Here is a 15,913-nt window from a genome sequence, read left to right on the forward strand (position 1 = left end):
TGTTGTATGCTCATACTTTGGCTGATTTATATTCTGCTATAGCACTGTATTTTGGATGTTAGATCATTTATTTATCATCTGAACATAACTTTGGAGTGAATTTTCTGTGGCCTGACTGATGGGAGAAGAGAGACTCTAGACATTTTACAGGTGCTTCCAACATTTTTTGCATTGGCAAAAAGTAAGTTCTAAGAGATGAAGGCTCTGTTAGGAGCTAGCATTATATAAAACCCACTTTAAATTAGACCAAATAATTATTTTGTATTTTTTTCAAGTTGATTGTGATTATTATGAAATCACTGATACATCATTACAAGGTGTTGTGGTTTAACTCCAGTTTAACCACACAGCTCACTACCCCCTCATCCAGGGGAATGGGGAGAAGAATTGGAAAGGAATGTAAAACTCAAGGGTTGAGATAAGAACAATTTAATAACTGAGATAAAATAAAAACAAAAGAACAATAGTAATGATAACAATAACAGTTATAATGAAAAGGAGGGAGAAGGGAGAGGTATGAAATCCAAAGGGAAGGGAGGAAGGAAAACAAATAATGCACAATACAACTGCTCAGCACCCACTGACCAATGCCCAGCCAGTCCCCAAGCAATGATTGGCAGCTCCGGCCAACCTCTCCCAGTTTATCTAGCAAGCATGAAGTCCCATTTTTGGCTGGTTCAGGTCATCTGACCTGGATGTGTTCCCTCTCAGTTTCCTGTGGCCCTCTAGTCCTCCTGCTGGCAAGGCCTCAGAAACCAAGAAGTCCCAGACCACACTGTTCCCACACCAAATCCAAAACACAGCACTGCACTAGCCACCAAGAAGAAAATTAACTCTATTCCAGCTGAAACCAGGACACGAAGTTAACAGAAATGTGATCCTCAAAGCACATTCATGGCAGGAAAACTTGGAAAACCTATGTGGGTTTGTGGCTGAAACACTGAATTGGGTAGATGCAGGTTTTTATTCCCAGCTTTCTACTGATACCAGTGAAGCCAGAAGTTTAATATCTAACCTTAGTATATATAAAGCCTTAGTATAATTATTAGATTGTAACCAAGAAGTCCTTGTATCAGTATAATTATTAGATTGTGATCAAGAAGACCTGGTATTGTATGGACGAGATTTATGATCCAATTTGAAAGGAACAGCTGGGATGAAAGAGAATAACTAATTGAATCTCATGGAAACCTAGCAGGTTTTGCCAAGAAAACATCGTAAGAAAGGACTAAGATGATTGGGTCGGGTCATGAAGTATCTAGAAATGGATTTGGGTCAGTGGTTGCAAAAACAGCCTTTTGACTCAATTCAGAAGAAAACTATTCATATGCAAAAGAAGGAGGGAGTAATGTAAATGAATTATGGAAAATAATCAAATATGTATGGGAATTTGGAGAAACAATGCATATGAATGATTATGCAGAATGTAAGGGACATGTATTCAAGGATAAGGTGAGTACGAGGAGATATCCCCTGTGCTCCCGACACCATAATAAAGAATGCCTGATTTCTAAACTTCAAAACAAGTCTTAGAAAGTTTCTTCGACCAATCTTTCGGTAACACTACTTGCCCACAGTAGGCAAATCATTTAATCTGTTCCTCATCTGCAAAACAGAGTAAATGGCAGTGACCTACTTTATAAAGTACTTTGAGGTCTATTAATGGAAAAAATTAAACAAGATACTTTGCTGATATTAAATAAAAGGTCTTATCTCTGGGAATTATTTGGGGTGCTCTGAGTGTTCATACAAGAGAATTGCTCTGATTTAAATATGTACCTTTAGAAACTGATTCAGTTAAATCATTGCAACTTCTGTAATATATACAAGACCAAAGAAAAAGCCTGAAGCAATAAGCATGTGGAAAGGGAATGTATTTGCAGGTCAAGCAGTTCAGAACAAATTTCTCTGAAGTGAGCACTTCAGTCACAACCAGTTCCCACTGGCTTTCACCTCCTTCTGTTTTAACTTGGGATCATGCTATACAAATGCACGTAATAGCAAATGAGATTCAGCCTTTTTACCTAAAGTTCAACCACATGTTATTCTGTGCTGCAATATTAGCCATACTTGCAACTTTCAAGTTTCAAGATCATGTAGCCACGGAGGACAATTAAAAAGAACTAAGGAACAATCTGTGTCAGGCATGGATTTCCTAGTATATTTAAAAATAGAGATGATTAATTTTGACAGCAGTCCAAAGCCTGTGGGAGGACTTAGCCTGAAGGATAGATGGTGGTGTTGTCCTTCCTCATAGTTTTGTCTGGAAGAGCTTAAGAGCCTTTTCATCAGAGCATGCTGAATCAACTTATTCTTGGCCAGCTCAGTTTGCTTTTTGCTGAGCCCAGCACAGGCAAAGAGGAGGGCATGACCACTGCAGTCTCTTTATTCTGCAGACTTCCTAGCCCCTTTGTCATGGTTTCTGCTACCTGGACCTAGTGAAAATTGAATTGTGACCATTGTCCAATATGTATTGTGACAGGAGTTGTAATTTTTGTGCGTGTTCTTGAAGTGCAAAAAAGCTATGTGATTCTTTATGACACTGTCACAAACCCCCTGATCTGACTCATGTTATCAAAAGATTCTTAGAGCTTAAAAATATTAATGTGTTTTTTTCTGACTGTAACACGAACATTGAGTAAATGAAATAGAATGCAATGGTCTAGATGAATTAATTTAATCCTGGATGATTTCTTTTAATTTTTTGGGGAAGTACATGTGTTTACAGCAAAGAGAGTTAAACATATTCTGCTTTACATGAGTCTGTAAGGATTCCAGTATGAGTATGTTGATGCTTGAATCCAAGAGAAACAGTATCTAGCCAACCTGCTATTTTAACTGCAGTCAATAGCATTTTGACTAAGAAGCATTGAACAGCACTAGATCTCTCTCTTCAAAACACTCATTGCTGAGGCAGAGAGGCAGCCCAAGCCATGACATGGAAGCCCCATAACTCTTTTCTCTGCCCACAAGGAGATTAGCCTGTGCCTGGTGACCAGAGTAGATGGTCTCATCCAATTTAAGTTCCAGCTTAGGTCATGATTTTTCTGTGTGATGGTAAGTTGTTTCACTTGTCTATGCTTTAGGAATTGCTATTGTAGAAATAAAGTCTGGATATTCAGAGAATGACAGTGTTAAAGGTGTGGGGCAACCTTAATACTTTTCCTTGCAATTAATGCTTTGCTTAAGTAGATCTTCATATCAGTATTAATACAATATGGCTCACACCTTTCATTAGACCCATGGGATGACACATAATAATTTGATTTATCTTTACTTCATTTGGAAAAATACCTTCCATTTTAAAAAAATATTCTTCTAAGCTTGAACTTCTTAATAGGGACAAGATCCAGAACCCTTAAAGTTGGGTTCTGGGCAAAAGAGGACTTTTGGCAGATGTTGCCTTCACTGGACCAAGAGACCTTAGCAGGAAAGGTAACAAGATACTTTCCTGGTTACTAGAGTTGAACCACCTGGACCATGACTGGTGCCCTACAAAAGCTTAGTTGAGATTGAAGTGCTAAAGATAAGTAGACAGATTTTGTCTTCTCTGTAATTTCAGAGCCTCCATATATCCTCTTCTAGACCAATGAATGCCAAAATACTCAGTAAATCATATGGTAAGCTTGGGCTTACTAGTAAAATTTTCATTCATACTTTCCCATCTTCTGCAGAAAGACTAGAATGCAAGAAATCAGTGGAATTCAGACCTATGACCTTCTGAATGTTCATAATAAATTAACTTTGAAAGCATCATACACTTCAATCTCAAGACAGCTTTTATTGTCTTTGGTGTGGTACAATTACAAAAATAAAATGGTTGGAATGCCTTTCCATGTACCAACATAGACTACAAACACCCTCACGCAGTTCTGTAACATGCATCTGACATCAAATCCACTTTTGGTTATGGTTTTAAACAAATTAATTTGCAGGGTTATAAAGCTAGTTGTCATGGTTTCACCCCAGCTGCAACTAAGTACCATGCAGCCACTGACTCACTCCTCCCCCCCCCCCGCCATGGGATGGGGAGGAGAATCAGAAAAAGGTAAAAGCCATGGGTTGAGATAAGAAGAGTTTAATAATTGAAATAAAGTAAAATAGACTACTACAACTAATAATAATTGTAATGAAAAGAGAGATAACAAAAAGAGAAAGATAAATAAAACTCAAGGAAAAAAAAACAAGTGGAGCACAATGCAATTGCCCAGCCAGTCCCTGAGCAGTGTTCTACCCCGTCCCCCTGCCCAACTCGCCCCAGTTTATATACTGAACATGATGTTATATACTATGGAATATCCCGTAGGCCAGTTTGGGTCAGCTGCCCTGGCTGTGTTCCCTACCAACTTCTTGTGCCCCTCTATCACAGTTTAACTCCAGCTGGTAACTAAAGTACCACGCAGATGCTCATTCACTCCCCCCTCACCCAGAGGGATGGGGGAGGGGAATCAGAAAAGAATGTAAAACTCAAGAGTTGAGACAAGAACAATTTAAGAAGTAAAGCAAAAGCCATGCATGCAAGCAAAGCAGAACAAGGAATTCATTCACAACTTCCTCTCAGCAGGCAGGTGCTTGGCCATCTCCAGGAAAGCAGGGCTCCATCATGCATAACAGTTACTTGGGAAGACAAATGCTATAATGCCAAATGTCCCTCCCTTCCTCCTCCTTCCCCCAGCTTATACACTCAGCATGACATCCTATGGTATGGAATATCCCTTGGGGTAGTTTGGGTCACCTGTCCTGGCTGTGTCCCCTCCCAATTTCCTGTGCCCCTCCAGCCCTCTGGCTGGCAGGGCCCAAGGAACTGAAAAGTCCTTGACTTAGTATAAACATTACCTAGCAACAACTAAAACCATCAGTGTCCTATCAACATTGTTCTCACATCAGAGCCAAAACACAGCACTGTACCAGCTACTAAGAAGAAAATTAATTCTATCCCAACTGAAACCAGGACACCCTCCACCCTTCTTGCTGGCAAGGCCTAAGAAACTGAAAAATACTTGACTTAGTATAAACACTACTTGACAACAACTAAAAACATCAGTGTGTTATCAACATTATTCTCATACTAAATCCAAAACACAGCACTGTACCAGCTAGTAGGAAGAAAATTAACTCTATTCCAGCCGAAACCAGGACACTAGGTCTCATATATGAGTATTTTTCCAAATAGTAGGTATTTATCTCATGCTTTTTTGGGGGCAGGGGAAATAGAAATGTTTTCTTTTTATAACTACAACTTTGGCTTTCATGACATCATCAAAATGCATTGGAATTTAGCTTCTCTTCTTTCAGTAATTAAAAAAAAGAGGGAAGGAGGAAGGAGACAGGAGTTTATGTTATATATCTTTTTAATATGCTGCCATTAGTAATAGTTTTAGAATGAAAAAAATTGAACAAAATATAGTTTTAAGGGGAACATAATTATGTACAATGAACTTTGCATTTATTGACTGATTAACACACATGTTCACATGAGTTAGGGAAATACTCCTGATTTATTTCAGACATAAATAAGTTGTTTTATACCACTCATATTAGGGGAAATGTTGGGTTTATAAAAATAGGATTTTTGTTTTCCTGCTGGCATTCCCAGTTGGTTACATTCTTCCTTCATAATTTTCTGAAGTGATACTTTTCTGATGCTTTTCAGCTTCCTTCAAACTTTTGAGAATTTAGAATAGTGAAAAGGTGATCTGTGAAGTTCTTTTATATCTAGATTCTCATGTAGTAATGCATGCACTACCCCAAATCTTTCAAAATTTTAAAGATAATCTTCTGGTGGACATGTATAGTGCTCTATAGAAGTATATATCTGACCATTGCGTTGAGACTGAAGATTCCCAAAAGGAAAGTTGAGTTTTACAAATTTGTGAGGATTTTTGGAAATATGGAAAAGAACAGGGACCCTATTAGTCTGGGAGAGAAAATGATTATCTACTGATTAATGATGCAGTGAATGGCAATCTGCTCTATTAAAATCTAATTGGCGAGATAAAATAATAAAGGATTAATCTGAGCTATGAAGCTGTTTTAATATATGAAAGATACCTTTTCTTAGGGTTTAAGGAGTCTAATGTCTGCCCGTGACTTAGCTGACATGGATAGTTGGGCTTTCCTCATACTTAAAAATGTTGCTGCAATTATGTGTAAGTGCTTTCACTGAACTAAAATCAAAGAAATCTGTTCTCTGTGAAAAAGGAGAAGGAATATATATTGTCACAATTCATAGTAAACATGGGGAGTTAGAATATGCAAAGGAATTTGGGAATAACTCAGAAACTTTTGTGTTTAGAAATTTAAAAATAAGAGGAGGTGCTATTTTCTTTATTTAGCTTCTTCATCACACATTTTATTTTTACATTTGGTATCTCTCCATACTTAAAATATACATGGGTATGATCCACAGGGTGCAAGAAGTTATTAGAAAGGGGTCTGAAAGGTATGTTACTGCCCTAAGAAGGATCCTTTGTTCTGATTATACAGAACAAACAAATAGCTATAATCTCAAGACTTCTGTGCCTAATATGTAAATATGTCAATACACATTCTTATCTTGGATAGAAATTAAAAGGAAGATTGTTCTTTTCAACATAAAGCAGACAGTTCATGCAGTTTTATGATTAAGATGTTGGAGACTATCTAATGTAGTTAATATGATGAAATTGGTGTTGACATCTGTAATTAAAATCACCTCCAGATCTTGTGTCTAGAGGACAGGAAACTAACAGCAGCAGTTCAGTGGTGTTCATCTGTTAATGAAATTCAAGAAAAAATGACATGTATTTTTGAAGTGATCTGACTTGCACTGTTAGTACCGTGCACAATAAACTCAATTAAGGCACCGTCCTTGAAAAGCAGTTACACAACTCACAGGAAGTGGTTTGCATGGTCAATACCTTCAACAGTAAGTGGTCATTTATGCTCTTAAGACTTGCAAGCCTTTGTTCAAAATCTGAAAAGTTTTGGTTTAAACCACAAAGAATGAGGAAGATAGGCAATCTGTCAAAATAATGTATCCTACCTTGGCAAGCATTACATTAATTCCCTCCCCCAAATCCACACAAACATTATCTGTCAAGGTCATTTTTTGCTTCTCAAGGCCTTTCATAGAGAAAACACATATAGCATGTGAAGTCAGCTCACTTTTGTACCCTGGCAATGTTTTTAGGTTACATCAGCAGTATGAAATGAAAACTTAAATTAAAATTGCAATATATAAACCAAATCTATTAGAGAAGCAGCATATATATGTTATACATATATTTATAGTATATACATGTATTTATATTACATGTAAATTAACTTTGTAGACATCAAAGATGACCAACTAATACATTTATTTTCTGTGATTTCAGTATCCAAGAGAAGAAATGTAAGTATGCAGGAAGCAGAGGATTTATTTACTGATGATTTATTGATAGGTGAGATTCATTAATCTCTACAAACTTCATAAAAAAAAGTAAATTAACTGGGTGTAGCAAAGGAAGCTATGATATAGAGCAGCAAGAGCCCTATGAATGATAAATAAACCCCAGGAGTAGCAACCAAGTTCAAGAAGTAGATTTATACTGTGGAATAGATAGAATATTTTTTTAAATATCTTTTTATCAGTAAATCAGATCTCAAGAAAGACAAGAAATTTATTTTGCAAAGATATATTTTATTTAATTATGTTTCTTTTGGAGCCAGCTGCTCATGCAATATAAAGGTAAGATGTTTGGTTTTAATGCCAACCAAACACTAAGACTGAAAAGTTACTTTCCTCAGAATTCTCTGGTGCAATCTTTCTTCTTCCAGAAACTGCCTGGGAAACGTTTTTATGACTCCTGGGTTCTTATTAAATGTACTTATACATGTATAGAAGAGAAAACTGTTGAAGCAATATAATGTTGGAAACATTTTGTTTCAGGATAGGCAAATGCCTTCTACTCATGTCCAGATCATCTGGCTTTGGAGGATGTTTAGTTTAGATGGTAGTTTGGGACACTGTGATTAAATGGCTTTGGAAACACCATTCTCATGGACTGTCACTAGCACACAAGCAATAAAGTACTGTTGGACCTGCTATAATTGCTGGAGGGAATAACTTATATTTAAGAGCTTAGGAAAAATATGATTTGGACTTTTGAGGTCTGCAGCGGGTCTGCAGACAAGTTAGTTGACTTCAAAGACTTAGTCATGTACCTTTAAGACAGCCACAAATTGTCAGGTATGTAAACAGGATGTGAAGAACTGGAACTTAGAACCGCAGCATACAGGCACCTACAGCAACAGTAAATAGCAAGCAAGAAGAAGAACACAAAAACCTATCAGGGTCTGACACATGTACTGTCTAAGATATATAAATAATTTGTATAAACAATAAAGGCCATTTTGTCTGAACCCAGCCATAAAGACATAGTGTTTTTTCAGTCCACCTCGACCTGCATCACCACAATTGGTGACCCCGACGTGCCGATGTGATCCCAGTAAAGGATATCAAAAAGATACCCTGAGACTGTGCCGACGTGACCCCAGTAAGGGGTGTCAGGAGCAGATCCTGAGACTGTGACCAGCGGGTTGCTGGGGAGGCGGAGCCTGATGAAGTGGAATAGCGCAGCGAGCGGCTGCAAGATCCCAGGAGAACGTGATGCTGGTAAGGTGAGCCACCAGGGACAACATGGGGACTTAGTTGTCTAAAGAAGATATTGTGAAATGTGTTCATTTGATTTGTGTCAATATAGAACAATGCTAGGACTGCATGATGAAATGTAACCTTCTGTCTTACATACCCTTGTATAACCACACGCTTAAGAAAAGCAGAGTGATCAATGTATATAGTTCCTGTATCTCACAAAGAACATCTGGTTACACACCCTGATATGCTGGCTAAAACTGGCTTGGCTGCTAACTGCATAGTGTTAAGTAAGAGAAGTTTACAGGGCGCATGCATAAAATCTAGGGTCATCCTAAGGGTGAGCCAAGGAAGACTGCTGACTTCATCCACCGACCACCAGATAGGAGTTAAGAAGACCCTCGGAGATAGAAAGAGCATGCACCACGAAGTACACGCCTATTCCAAGGATCCATTTACATAAACCAACCCTTTCTTAGAAATAGCTATGAATATGTATTAGTTTAGGTATTATAAACCAAAAATAAATCTTGTATGGTGCGCGTCTTGGTGGAGCGGAGACTCCCAGTGCACCCAGAGCTGTTTGCTTGCCTCTATTCACTTAATAAATTGCAAACTTTGATTGTAATCCTACTTGGGGACTAAATCATTTATCAAAATACCATGGTGCTATCAATGTGGAAATTAGTATTATAGAAGTGTGGAATTACTTTAGATGGGCTTCGGTTAAAAAATATGTTACTGTGGGCGAAAACACAAGGAGTGGAATCGTCCCCAGGAACTGCTCTTAGTGTGTGGACCTGGGACAATTTAGGATCAACACTGTCAGGAGCTCTGAAGAAAGGGGACAAAGAAGCTTTGGGGCTTTTGCTTACATGGGGACTGCTTACACATGTTGTAGGGGGCTTCAAAAATCATCCAGGTGTGAGTGGGGGCTTGCAAAATCCACAAGACACAAATGGGAGCCTGCAAAATCATCAAGACGCAAATGGGGGCTTGCAAAATAAGCAAAATGTGAATGGAGGCTTGCAAAGTCCGCAAGACGCTAGTGGGGGCTTGCAAAATCAGCAAAATGTGAGTGGGGGCTTGCGAAGTCTGCAAGACGCAAGTGGGAGCTTGCAAAATCATCAAAATGCGAGTAGGGGCATAAAAAGTCAGCAAAATGCGAATGAGGGTACATTGTTCAAACCTCCCCTGTATCCCCCTCCAGAATACAGACAAGAGGATGAGGGGGTGGGGGAGGGGGAGAGTCTGTGTCCCTTACCAGACGCCACTCCACAATGCCCCGAATCCCCTAAATGTCTCCAACTGCATTGACTTATACTTGATAGCGATTCCAAGGACAACAAGCAGAAACCTCGGTGGACCAACCCCAGCCACCCTGACCCCCCCAACATTTGTGCCAACCCACACTCCTTCCTCCCTCGGCTCCAGCTCCGGCCCTCCTGCCCACCCCATTGGCTCCGGCCGTGCCTGCGCAGGATGGAAATGCTGAAAACCTGGATTCGGGTCCAACTACGACAACGTTATCAGTCACAGGCAATGAAGAAGTTGGAGGTGGTAAAAATTCTGTTTCCAGTGGTACGGTAATGCCGCGCGACCCTCGGCGATTTTGGCAGGCTGTAAGAGATGGGGCATTAAGAGAGGGAAACTGGGATTTAGTAGAACTGATAGGCGGACCACTCCTTGATCTTCCTACTCCTTCCACTGATGAACCGCATGCATATCCTATTGTATTGGGAGATGCGGCTGCTGGTAATCCTCACGTTCACACACCATTTGCTTGGAAAGTAGTACAGGACTTGCAAAAGCTGTTTCACAGTGTGGGGTGGCTGTGTTCTGTCACGCAGAAAAGCTGTTTATAATCTACTGTATTACAGCAGTTGAAATGTATTTTGCTATTAAAAAAAAAAAGGGGAGGGGGGGGGAATGAAGGGAATGACCCCAGAGGCATGATTAGAGAAAGCATGTTATGTTATGAACTTTCTGAAAAGTTCTGCCGACCATGTGGTGCCTCCCATTGTACGACATTTTGTATCAATTGGTGACAAGCAGCAAAAGCACAAAGGTGTCTTAGTACGCATGAAAGACCCTCGTACTGGGCATTGGCCGGGACCGCATGAATTGTTAACTTGGGGGAGAGGTTATGCTTGTGTTTCTACAGATGAAACTCTGCGATGGATACCTGCTGGCTGTGTGCGGCCTGAGCTTAGCGTGCCGGATTGTGGGAGCGCTGCTGCCGCCAGTCAACCCAACAACTAATGTGTGGTCTCCTTACTGAACCAGTCCTTGTTTGGCGTGCCCTTCCTTGAAACTGACTTGCAGACATTGTTGCAAAAAAGTGAATGTATGCGGGGAATGAAGAATCTTACTGAAAGTCTTGATATTTGGGATAATTGATTAGCTCTGTATAATGTTAACCCAAAAGAAGTTGATACTGTTTGCACTTTGAATGTCGATAGTTGTCTTTAAGTAGATGCTAATGTAGTAGGAGGCTATGATGGGACCATGACACCTGCATAAATCAACACGTGAACATGCTAATAAGCATAATGCATTTAAACACAATATAACTTTGGATGAAGCATGTAATGATGTAGTTGATTCGTGGAACTGATGGGAACATATTGCAGTGGTTCTTCTCTTAACCAGAGTAACAGCAGGGAAAGCATTAAAGAGTTAAATCACCTTGTTTGTTAGGCAGTTAAGAATGTGAGTCAAATTTGCCACTATTACATAGAAAACAGAGCAACTATTGGCTTTTTGTTGTTGGCTCAAGGACACGGCTGTGAGGATTTTGATGATATGTGTTGCATGGATTTTAGGTTATCAAAATCTGAGAAAATATCAGCCATTTGGGCATCCATTCACTCAATTGGCAGTATTGTTTGTTTGCTATTGCCTTGGTTGCCGTAGTGTTTGCAAGGGCCCTGCAGAACATGACAAACCTGGTACTAGCTGTTCAAAAACAAAAAGGGGGAATTGTTGGGGTGTGCAACAGGTCTGCAGACAAGTTAGTTGACTTCAAAGACTTAGCCGTGTACCTTTAAGACAGCCACAAATTGTCAGGTATGTAAACAGGATGTGAAGAACTGGAACTTAGAACCGCAGCATACGGGCACCTACAGCAACAGTAAATAGCAAGCAAGAAGAAGAACACAAAAACCTATCAGGGTCTGACACATGTACTGTCTAAGATATATAAATAATTTGTATAAACAACAAAGGCCATTTTGTCTGAACCCAGCCATGAAGACATAGTGTTTTTTTTCAGTCCACCTTGACCTGCGTCACCACAGTGGACTTTTCTAAAAAGGTGGGTATAATAAAGATCTGTCTGTTTGGACATAAAAGATCCCATAACTATTTTTGAGATCTGTGAACTTCTTGCCATCATTACAGCAAAAAGCTATTTTATTTGCTTCTGCCATGGTGCCAGAAAACTGACAGTCTTGGCATAAAGGGATCACATGATGAACTAGGCACTAATGTTACTGCTGAGTTTTCTTATTCTCTGACAGCTGTGAGGGCCTTGGCAGAGTGTGCCTGCTGAATTTAAGAAGAGGAACAGCACTGCCACCACTGCTAGCTATCATGAATGAAACCATACAGACAGTATTACTAGAGGGGCAGGGTGGGATTAACAGAAATAAAAAGGAGGGAAAGAATGATTAATCACCTATGCACTGGCTCTGGAGAAAGTAAGAAGGGTGCTCTTTGGAGGGTGTTCTTGCCAGTTCCTTTCTCATCTGGTAGTTATTTAGGGAGGCAGTTATCCAGAGGTAACTGTCAAACTGTATTACTTGTCCACTCCTCTTCTACAGGATCCTCATACAGCTTGTGTGGTATGTGCCGAGTATACCCATCACATGAGACTTGGTTCACAGCCCACAGCCATACTGAGACACACCAAGGCTTTGCCTTGTTTTTGTGTTTGGTGATGGTTGGATGTTTATGCTGTTGTCATGTTACTGTCCTCTGGTAACTGCAGTTTATTGTTGGCACTGCATAATTCTGCTGCTGGCAGAAGAAGGATGACAGAGCAGCAGGCAGAGGAAAAGAATAACTGCGAGGTCCTGTTCAGTGAGGAAATGGTCCTTCTTCCATCCTGACCCTTCACGCTTCCTTTCAGTAAGTTGTTATATTGTCCTTAGAGACAAAAATAAGAGTGAGACTCTTGCATCTGTTCCCTTGTAATTTGGAAATCTATAGCTTCCAGTGGAGAAAAGCTTCCACAGTTTAACAGCTGCACTTATTCCTTGTGTCTTTGTCTCACAGAGCAGAAGGAATAATAAGTGCCTATGCTGAAAGAAACATAACAATCAGTGGTAGAGCAGTATTAAGCTATTGCTAGTCTCCTGAGTCTGAAATGGTACAGTTGATTTCTCCTGGAGAGTGAACTAATAGTGGTGCTTACAACAGATGTAACTGCTGATCTGGATGAGAGCTATGTTGTCAATTTAGTAGTCTGGAAGAATGTAAGAAAAAGAGCTGACAGCTGCTATAATTTTGGTAGCAGTTCCCAAGTGATGTACGAGAAAAGGCTTAACAGGTCTTCCTCACTTCATTATTGTACCTCTTTTGAGCAATGGATCACCTAGAAACTCAATAATATTAAATCTCTCAGGCTTTTGTCAGGCCTGAGGTAGGTAAATATATTTGTTACCCTGTTATGGCTGGGGAAAATTGAGTCCCAAAAGGATAGTGACTTATTCAAGGTAAAAAAAAATCCTCTGGAGCACAGCCAGGAAGAATATCCAAATTACTGATATTTTAAAAACTATCTGAGGTCACGAATTTAACTGATTTTAGTAGCTAATGCAAGATGTACAAATTATTGACAAAAAAGTCAAGGCAGGACTGTAGTCTAGCTTGCTGATTTCTCCAATCCTTGCCTGTCTTTCATACTTAAATTGCAAATTCTTTAGGAACAAATCGCCTTTTTACTTTAGACCATATGGTGGATAGACCAAAAGGTTCCCCAGTTCATGAACAGATGTTACAGGAAGAAAATAGATAACTGTGATGAATGTGATTAGACAGCACAGGGCTGTTAGAAGAAACATCAGTATTAGTTCTTAAAAAAAACAGAGAACTGTGATTATGTGCTTTGGCAGAAAAAGCAGGCTTTATGTACTGCTCTTTTCTTATATAATGTGTCTGACACCTAGATCAAGACGTAATCTTAAGTTTTGTGGATCCAAAATACATTTTTTTAACAGGAGTTCAGTTCTGTGTGAACTGAAATGCAAGGGAAGAAATCTTTAAACACATTTTCCATGGAAATCCACACTGAAATTAATAGGCAAACCAGTAAGAAAAATACTTAAATAACAGTAAGACTAGACATTCCACATGTCTGAACTAAATGCAGTGACTTCCCTGTAACAGATTATATTTTTACCTGGCTTTCTTTCTCCTGAAAAGTGATACAGAATCTTGAATATCTGAGCTGGAATTGCTTCTAATAAGCACACCTCTTATGCTACAAAGTAATAACTGAGCATCAGCAAGATGGCAAAGCATTTCCATAGGCAACAGAGACGTCAGCAGATTCTCAGCAAGTCCTAAGAAACAAGAATGAAAAGGACCTCAGACTCTAACACCTCATTTAGTTGCTTCACTTCTCCATTACACAGAGTAATAGACAGGAAAGAATTATTGCTTAGGAGCAGGTTTGCTTTCCCTTTCTCACAATGGAAAGAATGAATGGAAGATCAAGGTGGGGGTAAGTCTTTCTACAGAGATGAACAAGGCAAGGAGAATCCGGTTTGTATACAGTATTTAAACACTTTTTGCATGTTTGGTCAAAATCAGAAGCTATGGACTGCATGTGCTGGTTTTGGCTGGGATAGAGTTAATTTTCCTTCATAGTACCTAGTATGGGGCTGTTTGGGATTTGTGCTGGAGACAGTGTTGATAATACAGGGATGTTTTAGTTATTGCTGAGCAGTGCTTACACAGAGTCAAGGCCTTTTCTGCTTCTCATACCACCCCACTAGCAAGTAGGCTGGGGGTGCTCAAGAAGTTGGGAGGAGACACAGCCAGGACAGCTGATCCCAACTGACCAAAGGAACATTCCATATCATATGATGTTATGCTCAGTAATAAAAAGCTGAGGGAAGAAGAAGGAAGGGGGTATGTTCAGAGTTATGGCATTTGTCTTCCCAAGTAATCATTACACAAGATGAAGCCCTGCTTTCCTGGAAATGGCTCTAAACACCTGCCTGCCCATGGGAAGTGGTGAATTGTAGAGGAATGAAGCTGGGTTAATTAGCACTGATAATATACAACTGTGGGTTGGCTTCAGGGGTGGTGGGTTGGCCAATGTAGATAAGGTGCAGGTGTGACTGGTTAAGTGGTTGAGAGCCAATGAAGAGAGAGCAGCTGAGGAAGAGAAGGTGAGAGAGGAAGAAGTAGAGAGAGAGAACACATGCCCTGGATGAGGTGAGATGAGGAGAAAGCAGTAGAGGGATTGGCATGAAGAATATGTTGGTATGAGATGGTAAAAGACCTTGTTGCATCTTGCTAGTTTGGAGAGTGCTGTGACAGTGAATGAATTCCTTGTTTTGCTTTGCTTGTGTGTGGCTTTTGCTTTACCTCTTAAACTGTCTTTATTTCAACTCATGATTTTTTCTCACTTTTACCCTTCTGATTCTCTTTTTCTATCCTGTTGTAGGGGGAGTGAGTGAGTAGCTGTGTGGTGCTTAGTTGCCAGCTGGGGTTAAATCACAACACTGTTATCTTTCATATATATTGTGTTTGTGGATGATGGTGTCTATGTTATATATTCAGAGGCACAACAGATTCCTATCTCTAGTGTGTTGAAAATTGTTGGCTATTCATGATACTGTTACAGGTTTTGTGCAACAAGGAAATTCCTTGGCTTGCAAAAACTTAGTGTGTTCCCAAACAGAACTTTGTGTAAAACAGTTGATGTTCCAAATGTTGTATGTTGGTAATTTGAGGCCAAAGGCTTCTGTTTCATAACAAACCCTGGGTGCTACTGGTTATGACTTATGGGAAATGGGGTTATTGAAAACTGCTAAGAGTCTCATATTACCCTCCAGAGCTGTATTTTAAATTGGCCCATTGGAACTCAACAGTTTGATAGACTGAGAAAGAATATGTGTAAGAGATAACTCAGTATCTTTTTGAGTCTTTCAGTAAGTCTTATGCTTTTTACAATTAGGTCAACTCATTGATTAAGCACAAAATAATTTTTAAGAGCAGATCACAAGAAAACACAGACATCGATCAGCATGTTCAATTAATGGTTTTAGAAGTTAGTACTTC

Source organism: Falco naumanni, chromosome W (genome assembly GCF_017639655.2).
Source record: "Falco naumanni isolate bFalNau1 chromosome W, bFalNau1.pat, whole genome shotgun sequence".
NCBI classification, from domain to species: Eukaryota; Metazoa; Chordata; class Aves; order Falconiformes; family Falconidae; genus Falco; species Falco naumanni.